The sequence below is a fragment of the Rhinoderma darwinii genome, unplaced genomic scaffold, assembly GCF_050947455.1.
Source record: "Rhinoderma darwinii isolate aRhiDar2 unplaced genomic scaffold, aRhiDar2.hap1 Scaffold_138, whole genome shotgun sequence".
NCBI lineage: Eukaryota > Metazoa > Chordata > Amphibia > Anura > Rhinodermatidae > Rhinoderma > Rhinoderma darwinii.
In genome coordinates this window covers 2,487,927-2,508,492 of record NW_027461966.1, presented here as the reverse complement: position 1 = coordinate 2,508,492, position 20,566 = coordinate 2,487,927, and the positions used below count along the sequence as shown (strand labels likewise).

General features: G+C 45.1%; 1 long non-coding RNA gene across 1 annotated transcript; it reads right to left on the bottom strand.

Annotated features, from left to right (window-relative positions):
• Window positions 1–1,023: 1,023 nt before the first annotated feature.
• On the bottom strand, window positions 1,024–19,486 carry LOC142699159 (uncharacterized). Its single transcript, XR_012866047.1, has 3 exons — window positions 19,286–19,486; window positions 6,608–6,654; window positions 1,024–1,166 (listed from the first exon to the last, which is right to left on the bottom strand). It is a non-coding gene; the product is annotated as an uncharacterized LOC142699159 (long non-coding RNA).
• Between the last annotated feature and the right edge of the window lie 1,080 nt (window positions 19,487–20,566).

The window sequence follows — 20,566 nt, the reverse complement described above, 5'->3', positions numbered from 1 at the left end:
TGGCTGCCAAGCCCATAACATTTATTGGCTGGGCTGCACGGGCCCCCTCAAGCCCATTGGCGCCTAGAACTGGAGGGGGCCCCGATGCTAGCGACAGCCACATTCACTTGTATCTGCATCCTCAGGACGCAGATATGAATTAATGATATAGGCTTCAGGCCAAGTTAGGACTGCAGCCTATAAGGTGCTGGGAAGACTCCCTGGGCAGGCCGCCGTGATGACGTAACTGCATCACGCTGATATGAGCATGCGTTCTGCCTGGAGACAGTGCAGCGCACCGTCCGTCGCGGGAATGGGGCAAGGTAAGTACAATGTTTTGTTTTGGAGGCAATATATGTGGCAATATACAGGGGGGTGATTGCTGTGTAGCACTACATACAAGGGGAGGGGGGATATGTGGCACTATATACAAGGGGAGAGGGGGCTGTGTGGCACTATATACAAGGGGAGGGGGGATGTGTGTGAAGCTATCTACAGGGGCTGTGTGTGTGGCGCTATCGACAGGGGCTGTGTGTGGCGCTTTCTACGGGGGCTGTGTGTGTGGTGCTTTACTTTACCTTCTGTGAGTCACTAGATTTATAGAGAATCTGTCTCCTCTCCTGACATGTTTTTTATAGGAAATCCTTGTCTTTCACAAAATATCTTTGTGCAGTCCAGGACTGATAGACAATTGCGTGTTACCATTCCCCTTGTCAGGAGGATGTGTCCCTGCACAGTGTGATACTGTCAGTATGTAGGGACGCAGCCCTTTGACAAGGGGAATCGTAACATCCATCTGTTAATGCTTGCACAAAAAGGTAGTGGCAGGGCGGCGGAGGAGTAGGGGGGCCCCATGTTTGGGTAACAGCCCAGGGCCTATGGCCTACTTAATCCGCCACTGTTTAGGGGGCCTCGTTCTGGAGATAGGCGCCGGTCACAGAGGTGGGACTCCCATCTATCTGACATTTATGACATATCCTGTGGAGATGTCATAAATGTCCTTCATGGGAAAACCCATTGAAGGGGATAGACAAATCTTACCTGTCCATACAGAAGTGACATTAATACATTGGGAGGAGCTTTCAGTTGCCGGTTAGTTGTCCGTTCTACGATGGTTGGAAACCGAACAGTTTCTATGGCGATGACGTAACATGGGAGCCCTGCATGTTGTCCAGTGGGAGCGGAGTCTGTTTAGAAAGAGAGAAATCCAATATTTATTATAATATTACAGGAAAAGGTATAGTAGGGGATAATGTTTTATCCATACCACCTTAAAAATCCTGATTAGAGAGCGGACCCTGTCCCATATATACATATAACTGAACAGTACTTTATATACAGTATATATGAGGACAGTAAAGAGGGAGCACAGTATATACAGTGAGGACACGTCTCATATATACATATAACTGAACAGTACATTATATACAGTATATATGAGGACAGTAAAGAGGGAGTACAGTATATACAGTGAGGACACATACTATATATACATATAACTGAACAGTACATTATATACAGTATATATGAGGACAGTAAAGAGGGAGTACAGTATATACAGTGAGGACACGTCTCATATATACATATAACTGAACAGTACATTATATACAGTATATATGAGGACAGTAAGGAGGGAGTACAGTATATACAGTGAGGACATGCTCCATACATATATACATATAACTGAACAGTACATTATATACAGTATATATGAGGACAGTAAGGAGGGAGTACAGTATATACAGTGAGGACATGCTCCATACATATATACATACGACTGAGAAGTACATTTTGTTTCCGGACAGTCTGCAGGATATTTATGTAGTGGAGCCCCCAGCAAGGCACCTCCGCCCTGAATATGTGTAGATAAGGGACTCCAGCAGATCGCTTGTTAGGTCCATGTAGAAGCTCAAACACTTCATGGTCCTTAAGAATAAGTTGGGAGTGATGCATTGTCACAGGCACAACTAGAGGTACAGGCCTGGTTATCCATATTTGTGCGCCCGAGTGGCCACTATTTTACCACTGATCTCTATAAAATGGCAATATAATAGGGATTTTCCGGTTTCATGTAACTAGATGCTTAAATTTCGTATAATGAAAAGTTCGGCAACTTACTAATTCCTCAGCATTTTTAAGATATCTGTTTGGGGTCAGTGAATGGGAATATTCTTGTTTATATCCAGGAACATGCCTGATATTTCTCGCAGCTGATAGTTTGCTACAATTGGATCCATTCTAGGTCAGGATTTTCCTCACTGTTTCTGCGATTCATGCCCTCCGGCTTACTCTCTGCTCTGTAGAAGTTCCAGATTTGGGGGTGGGTTGTTGTTAAGGGCAGATGGGTGAAATGTCCCAGGCCCGCTTGCTTCATCATCTTGGTACATACAAGCAGAGCAGCCCCAGGCTACTGCACATGCCCAAAAACGTCTTGTATTATTCCATGTGCAGCACTAGGTGGGGAGGGGGCAAGTGCCAAAAGAACATTTACCCAACCGTGCACCACAGATAGAGGCTGCCATTGGGGTTGCATACGGTTTATTTACTTACAGACGCAAATCCTATAAACCTAGAAATTCACGGTACTGATGTCAGCTTTCTGTAATTTAACCACTGGGTGACATACATATACAGTGCCATGCAGTTAGCACAAAGTACCGTAAATGTACAGTACTTGGATGGTGCGGGAAATAGCGTAGATCCCGGCACGTTACCCCTCAGTTGCTGTGGTCAATAGTGGGGCATCTACGTGGGTTAACAGATGGCGGGGGCTTCTTCTGTCACCATCAGCGCAATCGCAGGTTTCTGATAGGTGCCATGGCAACCGGGGGCCTAAACAAGGCTCCCAGGTCTGCCATGTGTGAATGCTTATAAAGCCATGCCATTATGTACTCAACGCCTTTGTTGCAGAAGTTTTGTTGTGTTACTGGTTGCCCTTGGATCCGACCATAACCCATTCCTCTGGCTATGTTCGGGAAAAGACACATCCCGACCATAGTATGGCTTTGTGGTCGCTTTCAATGTTCTCATGAACACGCTTTATTTCGTTTGCACTCCGGAACATCCAATTATTCCCGAGTGCTTGGTGTGACTACCAGCCCGTAGCTGCAACTGCGCATGCGCAACAGTAGCGCTGCCCAAGTCCCCGCCTGCACTCGGGAACTGGCAACTGTTCCCGAGTGCTTCTACTAAACTTGCATTTCAGCAAGACTGTATGTACCCAGGAACCGGCGACTGTTCCCAAGTGCTTATTCTAAACCTGTATTTCAGGGTGCGCTACTGCTCATGCGCAGTCACATCGCTGTAGAGGACGGTATGTACCCGGGAACCGGCGACTGTTCCCAAGTGCTTATTCTAAACCTGTATTTCAGCATGTGCTACTGCTCATGCGCAGTCACATCGCTGTAGAAGACTGTATGTACCCGGGAACCGGCGACTGTTCCCAAGTGCTTATTCTAAACCTGTATTTCAGCGTGCGCTGCTGCACATGCGCAGTCACATCGCTGTAGAGGACTGTATGTACCCGGGAACTGGCGACTGTTCTCAAGTGCTTATTCTAAACCTGTATTTCAGTGTGCGCTACTGCTCATGCGCAGTCACATCGCTGTAGAGGACGGTATGTACCCGGGAACTGGCGACTCTTCCCAAGTGCTTATTCTAAACCTGTATTTCAGCATGCGCTACTGCTCATGTGCAGTTACATCGCTGTAGAGGACGGTATGTACCCGCGAATCGGCGACTGTTCCCAAGTGCTTATTCTAAACCTGTATTTCAGCGTGCGCTACTGCTCATGTGCAGTCACATGGCTGTAGAGGACTGTATGTACCCGGGAACCGGCGACTGTTCCCAAGTGCTTATTATAAACCTGTATTTCAGCGTGCGCTACTGCTCATGCGCAGTCACATCGCTGTAGAAGACGGTTTGTACCCGGGAACCGGCGACTGTTCCCAAGTGCTTATTCTAAACCTGTATTTCAGCGTGCGCTACTGCTCATGCGCAGTCACATCGCTGTAGAGGACGGTATGTACCCGGGAACCGGCGACTGTTCCCAAGTGCTTATTCTAAACCTGTATTTCAGCGTGCACTACTGCTCATGCGCAGTCACATCGCTGTAGAGGACGGTATGCACCCGGGAACCGGCGACTGTTCCCAAGTGCTTATTGTAAACCTGTATTTCAGCGTGCGCTACTGCTCATGCGCAGTCACATCGCTGTAGAAGACGGTATGCACCCGGGAATCGGCGCTTGTTTCCGAGTGATTCTAATGTACTATTTCAGCGTCTGCTACAAGTACTAGGACTGCAGTAGCTTCGCTGTTCAAATCTTAGCCGTCACTTGGGAATTACACCTCTGAGTAATCCAGAGCTAGAAACCAGCCTGATAATTATCAGTAATTAATAATAATATTAATTACCAGTCCTCTGATTCCTCCATTGCCGCTGACTGGAGGATTCTATATTTTGCTTCTCTTCACTTATAGACATCTAGAAAAGAAAGAGGTGCTATAATACGTTCCTGGTATATGCTATAGATGTACTGGATCAGTAAAGAGATGTTAGTGTGCCTGGTTTCTGATAAAGCTCAAATCATTTTTAAGGGGCAATTAAATCCGTTCTGGGGTACATTCTGCGGAGCCAAACTAGAGATCCCACCTCAAGTCTTCCTATCCAAGAGGTCGCACCGACCACCCCACACTGACTATAAGCCACAAGTATCATGGAATTGTCTCTGACCACAGTCCCTAAATTATTCACCAATCACACCAAAGATCAGATGTCTAGAAGAAATAGCGCTCTCCTTCACATCTGTATAACAGAAAACCATTCTACAATCTATTCAGTGGAACATTTACATCTCATTTATAACATGGGCCTAAGTGTGGCCTAGAGAGGACACCAAATATCTGATATCATCATCAGGAAAAATATTACACATTCAATAGAGACCTCACATGCGCCAAGTTATGACACAAAGTGATATCACTAGTAGTGAAAATAGCCGGACACTGACTTGTGACTTCTGGCCAAATCACTAGAGAGGAAAAGAAAAGGAGACGTGTCAACTAAACTGCGCCACTCACAGCAAAAATATTAAAACCCTGCCCACACAAACCCTACAAAAATGAGCCTTATTTCAGGGGAGACTTTCATGGACACTGCTGATAACCAGAAAGATTGTGTAACATACTGACAAACAAAATATACTGGGCTCGATAACGTCATTGTCATTACACATAGGGATTTCTACATCAGGAACACCTTAAATAATGATGATATCTTGTTACTAGCCGGGATGTAAGGGGCGTCTGGCTGCAACATTTATCACCCCATTCATCGCTACCTTTAATTTGGTGGATCTGACGGCAAGTAGAGTGTCCTTCCTTACCCTGCCACAAATGGAGCATTTTATAGGAGTTCTTCCCATCGTAGACATTTATGGCATACATCAGAGCTGGACCCGCCATAAATGTCTAAGATGGAAAAAACCCTTTAAGCTGCACACTCGTCTGTAAGAGATGAAACACTACTCTATGGCCAGAGGTAGACAACTGACTGTTAGAACGTCCAAATGTCCTCAAGAATATCCTCCAAGAACAAGAACTCCAGAAGAAAACTCTTCTGCAAACAGCAACCAAACCGCATCTGACCGGGGAAATCCAACTCAAAATCACTTTATTAGCAGAACTCTATGAATTATTTCTATCACAGCTACTTTACTTAGTCATAATACTTTCTATAGGAATTTTATCAACATTTCGGCCCCATTCACACGGCTGTGCCCATAATCACGGCCTGTGACTGTGGGCACGGCCAGCTGCCGATGGCCGCGGGCCACAGTTTCGGGCAGTGCTCTCATACAAAGTATGGGAGCACGGCCCATAAAAAACGAAAAGTAGGACATGCTCCATAATTCACGGCACGGTTCTACGGCACAGACAGCTATCCGTAGCGATACGGAAAGGTTTCTGCGGCCAATAGAACCAGGCGGTTCTGTTTTTTTACAGTCATGTGCATGGGGCCTTAAATTGTTACTAAACATAGTGACATGTCAGAAGTTTTGATCGGTGGGAGTCCTAGCACTGAGACCCCCACTTATTGCTAAAATGAAGCAGCAGAAGCGGCAGGGTGAGCGTTGTACTGCTTTGTTTCTGATCGTCTTCCCTCGGAAAGTTGAGCAAACGGTGTACAGACTCAGAGTTTCCATTTAGTCCGTACAACGCTCACTCAGTTTTCCGTGGAAAGCCAATCAGAAACCATGCGGCACAGCACTCACCCAAGCGCTTCTGCCGCTTCGCTGTAGCAGTCGGGGGGGGGGTCTCAGTGTTGAGACCCCCACTGATCAAAACTTCTGCTATGTCACTTTGATATGTTAAAAGTTTAGTTACACTTTACCAGCCTCACACAAGACTAAAAACATACCTTTACCCAACTGCCCCATGACAATCACAATACCTAAACGGCTCCAACGCCTGCCACAAAGTCCTATAAATTAATCAAATTAATCAGTTCCGCCTTTTTTTCTGCCACCCATTGATTTCAATGAGGGGTCAGAGGCGGAAACCGCTCCAGGAAAGTGATTTGGGGCATTTTTTTGGCGCTGATTCCGTTGCGGTTTCCGTGTGAACCGACCTGTGGAGCATTCACCATCTTGATTCTCTGAACTTGGAAATAGACACCTGAAAAAGAAGAAGGCGGTGTGAGAATACATTCCTGGTAAATGCTATCGATTTCTATATAACGCCGATGTCTGTAAGAAATCCATGAAATAAGATGTTACTGCAGCGTGTGATCCTACAACTACAATCTATCCGGATACTTACCAGTCGCTGACACTAATCATAAAGGGGGCAATTTATTAACACTGGTGTTTTATACACCAGTCTTAATAGAAAAAAAATTGAACGTAAAGTGCGACACATTTATTAAGAGGCAAAAGCATTTTAATAAATGTGTTGCATTTTTCTGCTGGGCCGTGCGGTAAAATTGTGCAGCAATGACCACACCATGCACCATAGCATCCCTCCCACGTCTCCCATAACATCAAAAAACACATACTCACCTCACCGCTCTTCTTCTCCCCTCCATCTCGTCATCATTTCAGCGCCGCTCATACATAGTGGATGCCGAGAAGTGTCAGAGCCATATATGCAGGAGCGGATTACAATGAGGTCAATGTGGGCACTTGCCCAGGTCCCGAGGCTGAAGGGGGACCAGTTCGCCCCGGTTTTCCCGAACTGGTTGTTAAAATTACAGCTGGTTCAGAGAACCGGGGTGAAACAGGACTTCTTACCCAATTGTATCCGTGTCCTTAGGACGCAGATACAACCGATTACTATTGCACTGGCTTTTTTTTCTGTGGGCAGCATTGGGGCAATATCTACAGGGCACTCTATTTACACTGGGCAATATCTACAGGGGGCATTTTGACTGGCGCGATCTACAGGGGGCAGTGTGACTGGCACTATTTACAGAGGGTATTGTGACTGGTGCTATCCACAGAGGTTATTGTGACGGTCATTATTTACAGAGGGCATTGTGACTGGCACTATCTACAGGGGGCATTGTCACTGGCACTATCTACAGGGGGCATTGTTAGTGTGTGTGGTGTTTCAATGAACGCTGTGTATAGGAATAGAGACAGCAGCAGCAGCGGCGCTGTCTCTATTGCTCCCGGTGATCATGTGACTGGTCACATGATCGCCGGTTGCCGTTAGTGACAGACTGCTGCTGGGTCTTACTAGACCCAGCACAGCCCAGTTAGTGACAATCGTCACTATGAGAGGCCTGATTTCCCCTGTAACTGGGGCTGTTGTGCAACTCCAGTTACAGTGGAAAAGATGGTGTAAAAGAAAGAAAAAAATATATATATAAAGTTCCCCAAAGGTCTTTTTTGACCTTTGAGGGACAGACCATAATAATAAAAAAATAGTAAAGTACAAAAAAATTTAATAATAAATACACATAAAATACCCACCCCAAAAAAATACAGTTTCCCCCCGCCAATCATTGTTGTAACGCTAGCGCTGACCCAATTACCCTAATATAGACATATAATATATTAAAATTTACGGTAGACAATGACGATCACAAAAAAAAGGTCTATTTTAGGGTAAAACTATGTTATTACCAAAAAAAAAAAAGCTGAAACGTAAAAAAGCTTGTTTTTTTACTATTATTTTCAAACTTTATGAATGAAAATTCTAAAATGGCAAAAAGGTGTGTATAAAAACGATAAAAAAATAAACCTCCATTGTCTACGGAAAAAACGTCGCAAAAATAACGTCGTTAGCCCAACAAATAAAAATGTTATAGCCATTTAACTAACACGTGCTAAAAAGGGCAAAACGGTGTCTGGTCCTGAAGGCGCAAAATAGCCCGGTCCTGAACTGGATAAGATCTTCTGGGGTCCTGTATCTAAGCCTACATTGTTAGGCTTAGATACGGGGTCTAACTAACAGTGTCACACATGGAGCCTGTATCTAAGCCTAACACAATGTAGGCTTAGATACAGGACCCCAGATGACATTCTTTTTATTCCTGTATAAGGGTATGTTCACACGGCCTATTTACGGACGTAATTCGGGCAGATTAACCCCCGAATTACGTCCGAAATTACGGCTTGAAAGCGTTGGCAAACATCTGCCCATTGAAAGCAATGGGCTGACGTTTGTCTGTTCACACGAGGCGTATATTTACGCGTCGCTGTCAAAAGACGGCGCGTAAATAGACGCCCGCGCCAAAGAAGTGTCATGTCACTTGTTCAGACGTAAATGGAGCCGTTTTCCATGGACTACATGGAAAACCAGCTACAGTTACGTCCGTAATGGACGCGGCGTTCAAGCGCCTGCACATGCCGTTACGGCTGAAATGACGGGGCTGTTTTCTCCTGAAAACAGCCCCTTAATTTCGGCCGTTACGGACGCTGCCGTGTGAACATACCCTAAGATTAGTGTTTTGGGGCCCTGTATCTAAGCCTAACATGTGGTATTCTTAGATACATGGCCCATGTGTGACACTGTCTGCTTGGGTAATGTTACTAAGGCTACCTTGTGGTAGGCTTAGATACATGGTCTAACAGTATCACACATGAGCAGTGTATCTAAGCATCCCTCTACAGGTTGGGTCCTTGGTACTACATCAAGTTCAAGGACGACTTCAATGACACCTTTTTTATTTTTAATAAAATCGTTAACCAGTGTTGTGTGTGTTATTTTATTACAATATTTTTTCTATGTCCTTCTCATTTATTTAAAAATGTATTATTAGTGCATTATTAATGGCCACTGTCTAACAGCGCCCATTAGTAAGGCTTCATGCACACTAGCGTGTGTATTTTCCGCGCGTGAAAAACTTGCGTCAATCCCATCCGTGTGTTTGCGTTAGGGCGGATTAACACGAACGTGCTATACGTCCGTGCAACCCGCGTGCTTTTCACGCTTGTGGCACGGACCTATGCTAGTCTATGGGGCAGTGCAGACAGTCCGTGAATTTTACGCAGCATGAGTCCGCTGCGTAAAACTTGCGACATGTTCTATATTTCTGCGTTTTTCGAGCATCACGCACCCATTGAAATCAATAGGTGCGTGAAAATCAGGCGCACCCCATGGAAGCACTTCCGTGTGACGCGCGTAATTCGCGCAACAGCAGTAAAATAATGAATGTAAACAGAAAAGCACCACGTGCTTTTCTGTTTACAAACATCCAAACGGAGTGTCATAATGATGACGGCTGCGCGAAAACCGAAGCCGTGCATCCGTATGAACATGACACGGAGCGGTCAAGTGCATTTTGCGCACGCAAAACGCACACGCTCGTGTAAATCCGCCCTTATGCATCAGTGTGCTTTTCGATTGTCATGTGTTATTCACGCACTCACAAAGCCAGCCCATTTTTTTCTTCTTTTTTACAACAAATTGCTGTGTAAATCACGCACCAAACACGTGTGCGGTGCGTGGTTTTCACGCATGCATTGACTTCAATGTGAGTGTAGGTGATTGATAACGCACCAATAGAGGACATGCAGTATGTTTCACGCAGCGGACTCTCGCTGCGTGAAAAGTCACGCATGTGTCAACGGCCCCATTGAAATAAATGGGTCGCGTGTGTTGTGCGTTTTTTCAAAGCACAGCACACGGACGTGATTCACACTTGTGTAAATCGTGCCTAAGGCCCCATTCACACCAGGGTGAATCTCGTCCGTGTGCTGATCGTCGAAACCACGCATAGCACACGCGACCCATTTATTTCAATGGGGCCGTTTTCACGCAGCGAGAGTCCGCTGCGTGAAACATACTGCATGTCCTCGTGAATAACGCATGCCACTTGCTAAGCACACTGATGCAGAACGCACACAAACTGACCCCATTCATACGCGTTTCTCACGGGCGTCAATCTTACACGCAAGTGTGCATGAGGCATAAGACGGGGCTGGACGAACACTAACCATCACTATGACCCTGTTACCCTCCGCCACCAGGGGCACCGGGAATAGCATACCTGGGTAACATCCAGTAGCTGACCATCGCTAATACTGTGGTGGCCACAGCGCTGGCTGTTATTATTAGGGCACGTTCAGACGTGGCAGAGTTTTTATGCTTCAAATGTTGTTGCAGATTTAGGGGAAAGTACGCAACGAATCTGCACCAATATTTGCAGTTTTGACAGGTAATTCAGACGTTGCAGAAAACACAGCGGACCTGCCACTGATTTCGGTTTTTGCATTGCAAAGGCTGAAATACTTTGTGCCTTTCCACTTCTCCGCAACAGACAGCGCATGCTGCGGCCTGAAATTTCTGCACCGCTGCCTATCGTCCGCAGCGGAGTTCCCATCAATGTCTGAACTAACTTGCCTAAAAATGTGTAGAAGGCCTGATTCAGACCAACGTGGCGTTTTTGCGCAGGCAAAACACGTGGCATTTTGCCTGCGCAAAAGCCACTTACCTGCTCCGTAAGGCAGCGTCATATGCGTGGTTTTTGCGCAGCCGCCATCATTATGACACGCCATTTGGATGTTTGTAAACAGAAAAGCACGTGGTGCTTTTCTGTTTAGGGTATGTTCACACGACAGCGTCCGTAACGGCTGAAACTACGGGGATGTTTCAGCCTGAAAACATCCCCGTAATTTCAGCCGTACCGGCATGTGCAGGCGCTTGAACGCCGCGTCAATTACGGCCGTAATTAGCGCTGCTATTCATTGGAGTCAATGAATAGCGTCTCCAATTACGGCCAAAGAAGTGACAGGTCACTTCTTCTACGCGGGCGTCTATTTACGCGCCGTCATTTGACAGCGGCGCGTAAATATACACCTCGTGTGAACAGACAAACGTCTGCCCATTGCTTTCAATGGGCAGATGTTTGTCAGCGCTATTGAGGCGCTATTTTCAGACGTAATTCGGGGCAAAAACGCCCGAATTACGTCCGTAAATAGGCCGTGTGAACATACCCTTACATTCATCCTTTTGACAGCTGTTGTGCAAAACAGCCAGTTCGCACGGAGGTGCTTCCGTGCGGCAATGCGTGGTTTTCACGCGCCCATTGACTTCAATGGGTGCGTGATGCGCGAAAACCGCCGGAATATAGAACATGTCGTGAGTTATACGCAGCGGAATCACGCTGCACAAAAATCAATGACAGTCTGCACTGCTCCATAGACTTGCATAGGTCCGTGCCACACGTGTGAAAAACACGCGGGTTGCACGGACGTATATGGCGTTCGTGTAAATCCGCCCTTAGGTAGACAGCGCCACTATGATTCCGGTCCACAACGGATTGCTTCATGTCTATGCCTAGGTCTATGTCCAAGCAAAGCGTGCAGGAGCGGAATCCCCGACCATAGTGGGATTCCACTACTCCGATAAGTTACAATAGCGCTAGGTACAGGTGGGGGGAGGGGTAGTGTGTCATCTATGTAATAAAATGACTCCTCCTCACAACACAAAGTGCAGGAGGAGGAATGGTACATGAAGTACAATAACGGAGGCAGCATTAGGCTAAGTTCACACAGAGTATTTTGACGAGTTTTTTTTAAGCGGAAACAGCGTTGCAAAACTCGTCAAAAACGGCCCGAAAATGCGTACCATTGATTTCAATGGGAGGCGTCGGCGTCTTTTTCCCGCGAGCAGTAAAACTGCCTTGCGGGAAAAAGAAGCGACATGCTCTATCTTCGGGCGTTTACGCTTCTGACCTCCCATTGACTTCAATGGGAGGCAGAGAAAGCGTATTTCACGTTGTTTTATGCCCGCGGCGCTCAATTGCCGCGGGCGAAAAACGCCACAAAAAACAGATGCAAAAAACAACGCCAAAAAGGCTACGATAAACGCCGCGAAAAACATCGCAAATAAAGCCGCGAAAAAAGCCGCAAACAAAGAGGCAAAGAACGCCACAAAAAACGACAGGGAAAACGCCACGAAAGACGCAACGAAAAACCCAGAAAAAAAAATGCAAACAACGACGCAAAAAAATACGCGAAAAACGACGCAAAAAAGGCTACGATAAACGCCACGGAAAACGCTGCGAAAAAGACGCGAAAAAAGCCGCAAACAAAGAGGCAAAGAACGCCGCGAAAAACAACTGGGAAAACGCCACGAAAGACGCAACGAAAAAAGCAGCAAAAATAGCCGCAAACAACGACACTAAAAAAGAAACGATAAACGCAACGGAAAACACAGCAAAAAACATCGCAAAAAAAGCCGCAAACAAACAAGCAAAAAACGCCAAGATAAACTAAGCGAAAAACGCCCCGAACAAAGCGGCAAACAAAAACGCAAACAAAGCCGCAAACAGCGCACAAAAAACTCCGGGAAATATGACGCAAAAATCAACGTGCAGGGAGAGGTAAATCTGCCGCAAACTTCAAGACGGAATTTTGAGGCAGATATTCTTCCTGCAAAAAAACTGTGTGTGAACATGGCCTTAGTGGAGAGAGACATGAGATAGAAGAGGGTGGACGAGGGTGAGGGTGGACGAGGGTGAGGGTGGACGAGGGTGAGGGTGGACGAGGGTGAGGGTGGACGAGGGTGAGGGAGACACGAAGAGGTTTATAGACCTGAAAAGAGAAAGAAAACATAAATGTGAAAACATAATGGGGGGAGAACGGTCACCGTCCTTCAAGAATGTCAGCAAGAAGACAAGTCCAGTGAAGGAGGTCAGCGGGGAGGAGCAGGGACAGCTCACGTGAACTCTTGGAAGGTACGTGCACGCTCATTGCAGCCTGCAAGGAGCGTGCACGGGAAAAAAGTTTCCTCACAAGGAAAGATCAACAAACCAGAGCTGAACTGCATGTAAACAAGCCGTGCTAAACTCAAAGCAGAAATGTGCCAAGTAGAAGTTTTTTTAAAATAATGCTTTATTTAGATTGTCTGTATAAGGGGTAATGTATGACACAGTTTTTGAAAAAATTTGGGTATCTCGGACAACCCCTTTAACCCCTTAATGACCGGGCCATTTTGCACGTTAATGACCAAGGATTATTTTTTGTTTTTTCACGGTCGCATTCCAAGAGTCATAACTTTTTTTTTATTTCGTCGACATAGCCGTATATGGGCTTGTTTTTTGTGGGACGAGTTGTATTTTGTAATTGTACCATTTTTAGATGCTTATAATATATCGATTAACTTTTATTAACTTTATTTTAGGAGAGAATTGAAAATAAACAGCTATTCCAGCATTGATTTTCACGTTATAAATGTACGCCGTTTACTATGCAGTGTAAATAACATGTTAACTTCATTCTATGGGTCGGCACGATTACGGGGATACCAAATATGTAAAGGTTTTATATGTTTTCCTACGTTTGCACAATAAAAAGCCTTTTAGAAAAAAATTACTTGTTTTTGCATCGCCGCATTCCAAGAGCCGTAACGTTTTTATTTTTCCGTCGATGTGGCCGTATGGGGGCTTGATTTTTGCGGGCCAATGTGTCGTTTTCATTAGTACTATTTTGGGGTACATAGGACTTATAGATTAACTTTTATTTAATTTTTTATGGGGAAAATGGGAGAAAAGAGCGAATTTTGCCGTTGTTTTTGGCGGTTTTCTTGGACGCCGTTCATCCGGCGGTTTAATTAATGTGTTCATTTTATTGGTCAAGTTGTTACGATCGCGGGGATAACATATATGTGCATGTGTTATTTGTTTTGACACTTTTACTTAGTTTCATTTGATTTTCACTGTAATTTATTTTTATTTTTTTTCACAAACTTTATTTAACTGATTGACATTTTTTTTTTTAGTCCCACCAGGGGACTTCACTATGCAATGTGCCGATCGCATATATAATGCTTTGGTATACTTAGTATACCGAAGCATTATTGCCTGTCAGTGTAAGGGTATGTTCACACGGCGGGGGTCCGTAACGGCTGAAATTACGGGGATGTTTCAGCCTGAAAACATCCCCGTAATTTCAGCCGTACCGGCATGTGCAGGCGCTTGAACGCCGCGTCAATTACGGCCGTAATTAGCGCTGCTATTCATTGGAGTCAATGAATAGCGGCTCCAATTACGGCCAAAGAAGTGACAGGTCACTTCTTTGACGCGGGCGTCTAGTTACGCGCCGTCATTTGACAGCGGCGCGTAAATATACGCCTCGTGTGAACAGACAAACGTCTGCCCATTGCTTTCAATGGGCAGATGTTTGTCAGCGCTATTGAGGCGCTATTTTCAGACGTAATTCGGGGCCAAAACGCCCGAATTACGTCCGTAAATAGGCCGTGTGAACATACCCTAAAACTGACAGGCAACCTATTAGGTCATGCCTCCGGCATCGCCTAACAGGCAGTTGCGGAAGACAGACCTGGGGGTCTTTGTTAGACCCCCGGCTGTCATGGAAACCCGACGGCGACACGCGATTTGTTTGCGGGGGCGCCGATGGGGTGACAGAGGGAGCTCCCTCCCTCTGTCAAACACATTGGATGCCGCTGTCACTATTGACAGCGGCATTTAATGGGTTAAACTGCCGGAATCGGAGCGCGCTTCGATTCCAGCAGTTGCAACAGGAGCCAGGCTGTGTAGAACAGCCTTGCTCCTGCCGCTGATCGCGTGGGTACACTGGCAGTACCCGCGCCATCACAGGACGGATATATCCGTCCTCCTGCGCGAACTAGCAGCTGCTGAGGACGGATATATCCGTCCTTCGGCGTTAAGAGGTTAAAGAGGCTCTGTCACCAGATTTTGCAACCCCTATCTGCTATTGCAGCAGATAGGCGCTGCAATGTAGATTACAGTAACGTTTTATTTTTAAAAAATGAGCATTTTTGGCCAAGTTATGACCATTTTTGTATTTATGCAAATGAGGCTTGCAAAAGTACAACTGGGCGTGTATTATGTGCGTACATCGGGGCGTTTTTACTACTTTTACTAGCTGGGTGTTCTGACGAGAAGTATCATCCACTTCTCTTCGTTACCACCCAGCTTCTGGCAGTGCAGACACACAGCGTGTTCTCGAGAGATCACGCTGTGACGTCACTCACTTCCTGCCCCAGGTCCTGCATCGTGTCGGCCACATCGGCACCAGAGGCTACAGTTGATTCTGCAGCAGCATCAGCGTTTGCAGGTAAGTAGCTACATCGACTTACCTGCAAACGCTGATGCTGCTGCAGAATCAACTGTAGCCTCTGGTGCCGATGTGTCCTCGCTCGTCCGACACGATGCAGGACCTGGGGCAGGAAGTGAGTGACGTCACAGCGTGATCTCTCGAGAACACGCTGTGTCTGCACTGCCAGAAGCTGGGCGTTCTGAAGAGAAGTGGATGATACTTCTCGTCAGAACGCCCAGCTAGTAAAAGAAGTAAAAACGCCCCGATGTAACACACATAATACACGCCCAGTTGGACTTTTACTTTAAACACGCCCAGTTGGATTTTAGAAAGCCTCATTTGCATAAATACAAAAATGGTCATAACTTGGCCAAAAATGCTTGTTTTTAAAAAAATAAAAACGTTACTCTTATCTACATTGCAGCGCCGATCTGCTGCAATACCAGATAGGGGTTGCAAAATCTGGTGACAGAGCCTCTTTATGGTAAAAGTAGATGTTAAATCTACTTTTACCTTAAGAGAAGGTAAGTGTGTACAGTAAAAACTAAACCCAAAAAACATGGAGGAAGCTCAGTTTTCTCAAATTCAACCATTACATGGTACTTTAAATGGTGCCCAAAAAACTACAACTCCTCTCGCAAAAAAATAACCCTTCACACACCACTCCATTGACGTAAAAATAAAAAAGTTATGACTCTAGGAAGGTGAGTGACAAATGAAAAATGGCTTGTATAACCTCTTCAGGCCGAAGCCATTTTAATAGACTTTGAGGGCTTATTTTTTACGGGAGGCGTCGTAGTTTCTATTAGTAGCATCTAAAGTACCATACAATGCACTGGTAAACGGAAAAAAAATTATTTGCGTGCTGAAGTTGGAAAAAACTGCGATCCCTTCATGGCTTTTTGGGTTTCGTTCTTACAGATTTCACCGTGCGGTAAAAATGAAAACGGAACTACATGCTGTGGCTCAATACGATTGCGGAGATACCAATTTATATAGGTTTTCTTAAATTACACTACTTTCAAAGAAAAAAAACTTTTTGGTAATTTTTTTTTATTGGTGTAGCCACATTCTAAGAGCCATACGGTTTTTATTTTTCCATCGATTGAGCGGTGTGATGCGTATTTTTTGTGGGACGAGCTCTAGTTTTTATAGGTACAATTTTTTGGTACATGCAATTTTTTGATCACTTTTTATTAAAAAATTTTTAAGAGCTAAGTTGACCAAAAAACAGCAATTTTGGGGTTTTAAATATTTTTGGGTTCACCATGCGCGTTAAATAACGCTATATTTTAATAGTTCAGAAACAGCTATACCAATTTTGTTAACTTTTTTTTATTTTTTACATTACTTTAGAGGAAAACTGGGAAAAGGTGTTTTTTTTTAACTTTTAATTTGTTCTTTTTTTCCTTACTAAAAACGATATTTCCCTTTTTTTTGCTAGGGGACATGAACCAGCGATTGTTAGATCGCTGGCACAATATACTGCAATACTAATGTATTGCAGTATATTGTAACTTCCACAGGCTTCTGTTAAAGTGCAGCTAAACGTTTAACAAACTTCTGACATGTCATAGTGACATGTCAGAAGTTTTGATTGGTGGAGGTCCAAGCACTGAGACCCCACCTATCGCTAAAAGTACGCAGCTGAAGCGCTCGGTACGGGCTCTTAGACTTTCTCCGATACATTGGTTTCCGGAAAAAGCCGAACAGACACGAAGCGGCTGAGCGCTCACACGAGAACTTCAGCTGCTTCATTCTAGCTATTAGTGGGGGTCTCAGTGCTCGGACCCCCACCAATCAAAACCTCTGACATGTCACTATGACATGTCAGAAGTTTCTTAAACGTTTAGCTACACTTTAAGCCCTGCCACATGCAGGACTTAGGAGAGGCAGAGTGAAGGCAGTCTTGGGGGCCTTCATTAGGCCCTGGGCTGCCATGACAACCATAGTGACCCTGCGATCTCATTGCGGGTGGGGGTGACGAGCTGTCAGAGGGGGCCGCCCCCTCTTTTTAACACCTCAGATGCTGCCGTCGTGATTGACCACAGCATTTGAGGGGTTAAACAGCCAGAAATCAGCGCGATCACTGTTGCTGGCCGTTAGTCCCGGATGTCATCTGTAATACACAGCTGATAGCCGCAGCGTATGGTGCACGCACAGCGCGTGAGCGCTCCGTACATCACCCCTCGCACTATGACATATCTGACACAACATTTTGCGGGAAGCAGTTAAGGGGTTGAACAACAGGAACTGGTTCTTTAAGGTTATATTCACGCACAGAAGATGATTTTTTCCGGAAAACCCAAACAATTTAAAGCTCCTGACCTCTTTAGGGTCCCAATGTATTCTGCTTTCTCTCTTCTGTAATGGCTCATTCTGCTTTTACAGAAAATTATAAACTGTGCCAGATCTGCGAGGTCCAGCGCGGGCCTCTACCTTGCTATGCCCCATGGAGTGAAATATACGTTAGCGAGGAGCTGGCGTAGATTTCCACTATAATTTATGCCACTTTTCTGGGAGAATCATAATAAATTTGTTGGCTCAGTGGCCACGCCCCTTTCCCCTCGACCACGCCCCATTTCTACAAAAATGGGGAAAGTGGCGCAAAAAAAGGGCATAAATTGCATTTGCATCAAAAATGCGACTTTTAATCCCTTTTGCGACTTTTCTACGCCTGGCGTAGAAGAGTTGATAAATGACCCCCCCCCCCCCTTAGTGTCTTATGTCTCTGTGTTCTTCTCCTGCCTGTAGTCCTCGCCTTCCTTACAGCTGTACTAGTGACTGGACCGTGAAGTAACAATCATTACCAGATAGAACGTCAGGTCCGCTCATTGTATAATATTACAACAGAGGATGAGGAACGTTTCTTGGGAAGGTCCTTGTATAAACATTACAAGTTGTAGAGTCATTTACTGCTTCACATAAGCTGAGAGACTTTCCTCCGGTTCTGTCCAGATTTCATGGATTTCATGACTAGATGTCACATTATAAAAGCTCTTAGCTGCCATATTTGCGCTCACTTATATATAAATACCGTCAGGGCCGGCCTTAGGTTGGATGGCGCCCTGTGCGGGATTCTCTATTGCCGCCCTCCACAAACCAAAAATTAACCACATATATAGACACATACTGGAACATATATACTGCACATACATAGAGGGACATATTTAGACAAACAGGCAAATATATATATATACACATTCTGGAATATATACACACACACACACACACACACACACACACACAGAGACACACACACACACACACACACACACACACACACACAGGAACATAGATACTGCACATACATAGAGGGACATATTTAGACAAACAGGCAAATATATAGATATATACACATTCTGGAATATATACACACAGACACACACACACACACACACACACACACACACACAGGAACATATATACAAACACAAACACACATTCACATACATACCCATATATACACTGTGCAGATAATGTAGTAGATGTCACCTGCAGTCCTATGTCACACTACAGATAACACAGTGATAACTCTCTGATTACAGATAATGTAGTAGATGTCACCTGCAGTCCTATGTAAGACCACAGATATCACACTCTGATAACTATACCCACACATATATACACACACAGAGGCACACATATATACACACACTAACATAGAGACATATATACACATATACACACACACACACACACACACACACACACACACATACTGGAACATATACACACACGAACACAGAGACACATACACACACATAGACACTTACATCTCTTCTTGCTGACAGGATCACAGGTTTCTTGCAGGACGGGCTGTGACGGAGCTTCCTCCTCTGCTCTTGCTCCACGGCTCTTGTTTCCTCCGTGTGTGTAACGAGGAGGAGAGGACAGAATAGGGGCAGAGCCCAGTGGTGCCCCCTACATGCTGGGAGGGTGCAGCGCCCCGTGCACTCGTACAGGTCACACACACCTAAGACCGGCCCTAAACATCGTCTCTTACACAGATCTCAAGTCTCTCGCTGTCTATTATCCGCTCAACTGACACCAACTGACACCTGCAGTTCTATGGAGACGGCTGGTGCAGAGGAGCTCTGAGGATGGGATCATTCAAAGCGTCCAATCAGAAGCTGCCAACTGGTTTGTACCACTAGGTAAACTACAAGGGTAGGCTCGGACCAAACCAATGACAGTTTTTGTGTTTGTTTTAATAAAGCAACAGGTTATATGTTATACATTTTATATATATATATCCAAAAAAGAGAACGTGAAGCAGCACTCAAATAAAGTGAATTTATTCATCCAACATGGAACCACAACGTTTCACCTCCTCTATGAAGGCATTTTCAAGTCACTGTATTTGAGTTCTCTTTTTTGGATATCTAACACATAAGGAGAGGTCACGCCTTTATTTTTGAAGCTTTGCACCAGCCTAGTCAGGCATTTGTTCACAGTGCTGCTCCAATCCTCTGCTTTTTTATATATATATATATATATATATATATATATATATATACACACACAAACACACACATATATATATACACACACACACACACACACACACACACACACACACACACACACACACACACACACGTGTGTGGAAAGGAAATGATTTATTCCATCTCAAACAGAAAAATAGTGACATTACAGATTTAGGCCCCATGCACATGACCGTAAAAACTCCCGTAATTACGGGCCCATAGACTTCTATTGGTCACGGGTACCTCCCCGTATGCTTACGGGAAGGTGCCCGTGCTGTTGAAAAAGATAGAACATGTCCTATTTCAGGCCGTAATTACGGCACGGGCAGCCAATAGAAGTCTATGGGGCTCCCGTAATTACGGGTGACTACGTGTGTGCACCCGTAAGTACGGGAGCATTGCTAGGCGACGTCAGTAAATAGTCACTGTCCAGGGTGCTGAAAGAGTTAAACGATCGTCAGTAACTGTTTCAGCACCCTGGACAGTTGCTACCGATCACAATATAGATAAAGCTGTAAAAAAAAAAAAAAGACGTTCATACTTACCCAGAACTCCCTGCTTCTTCCT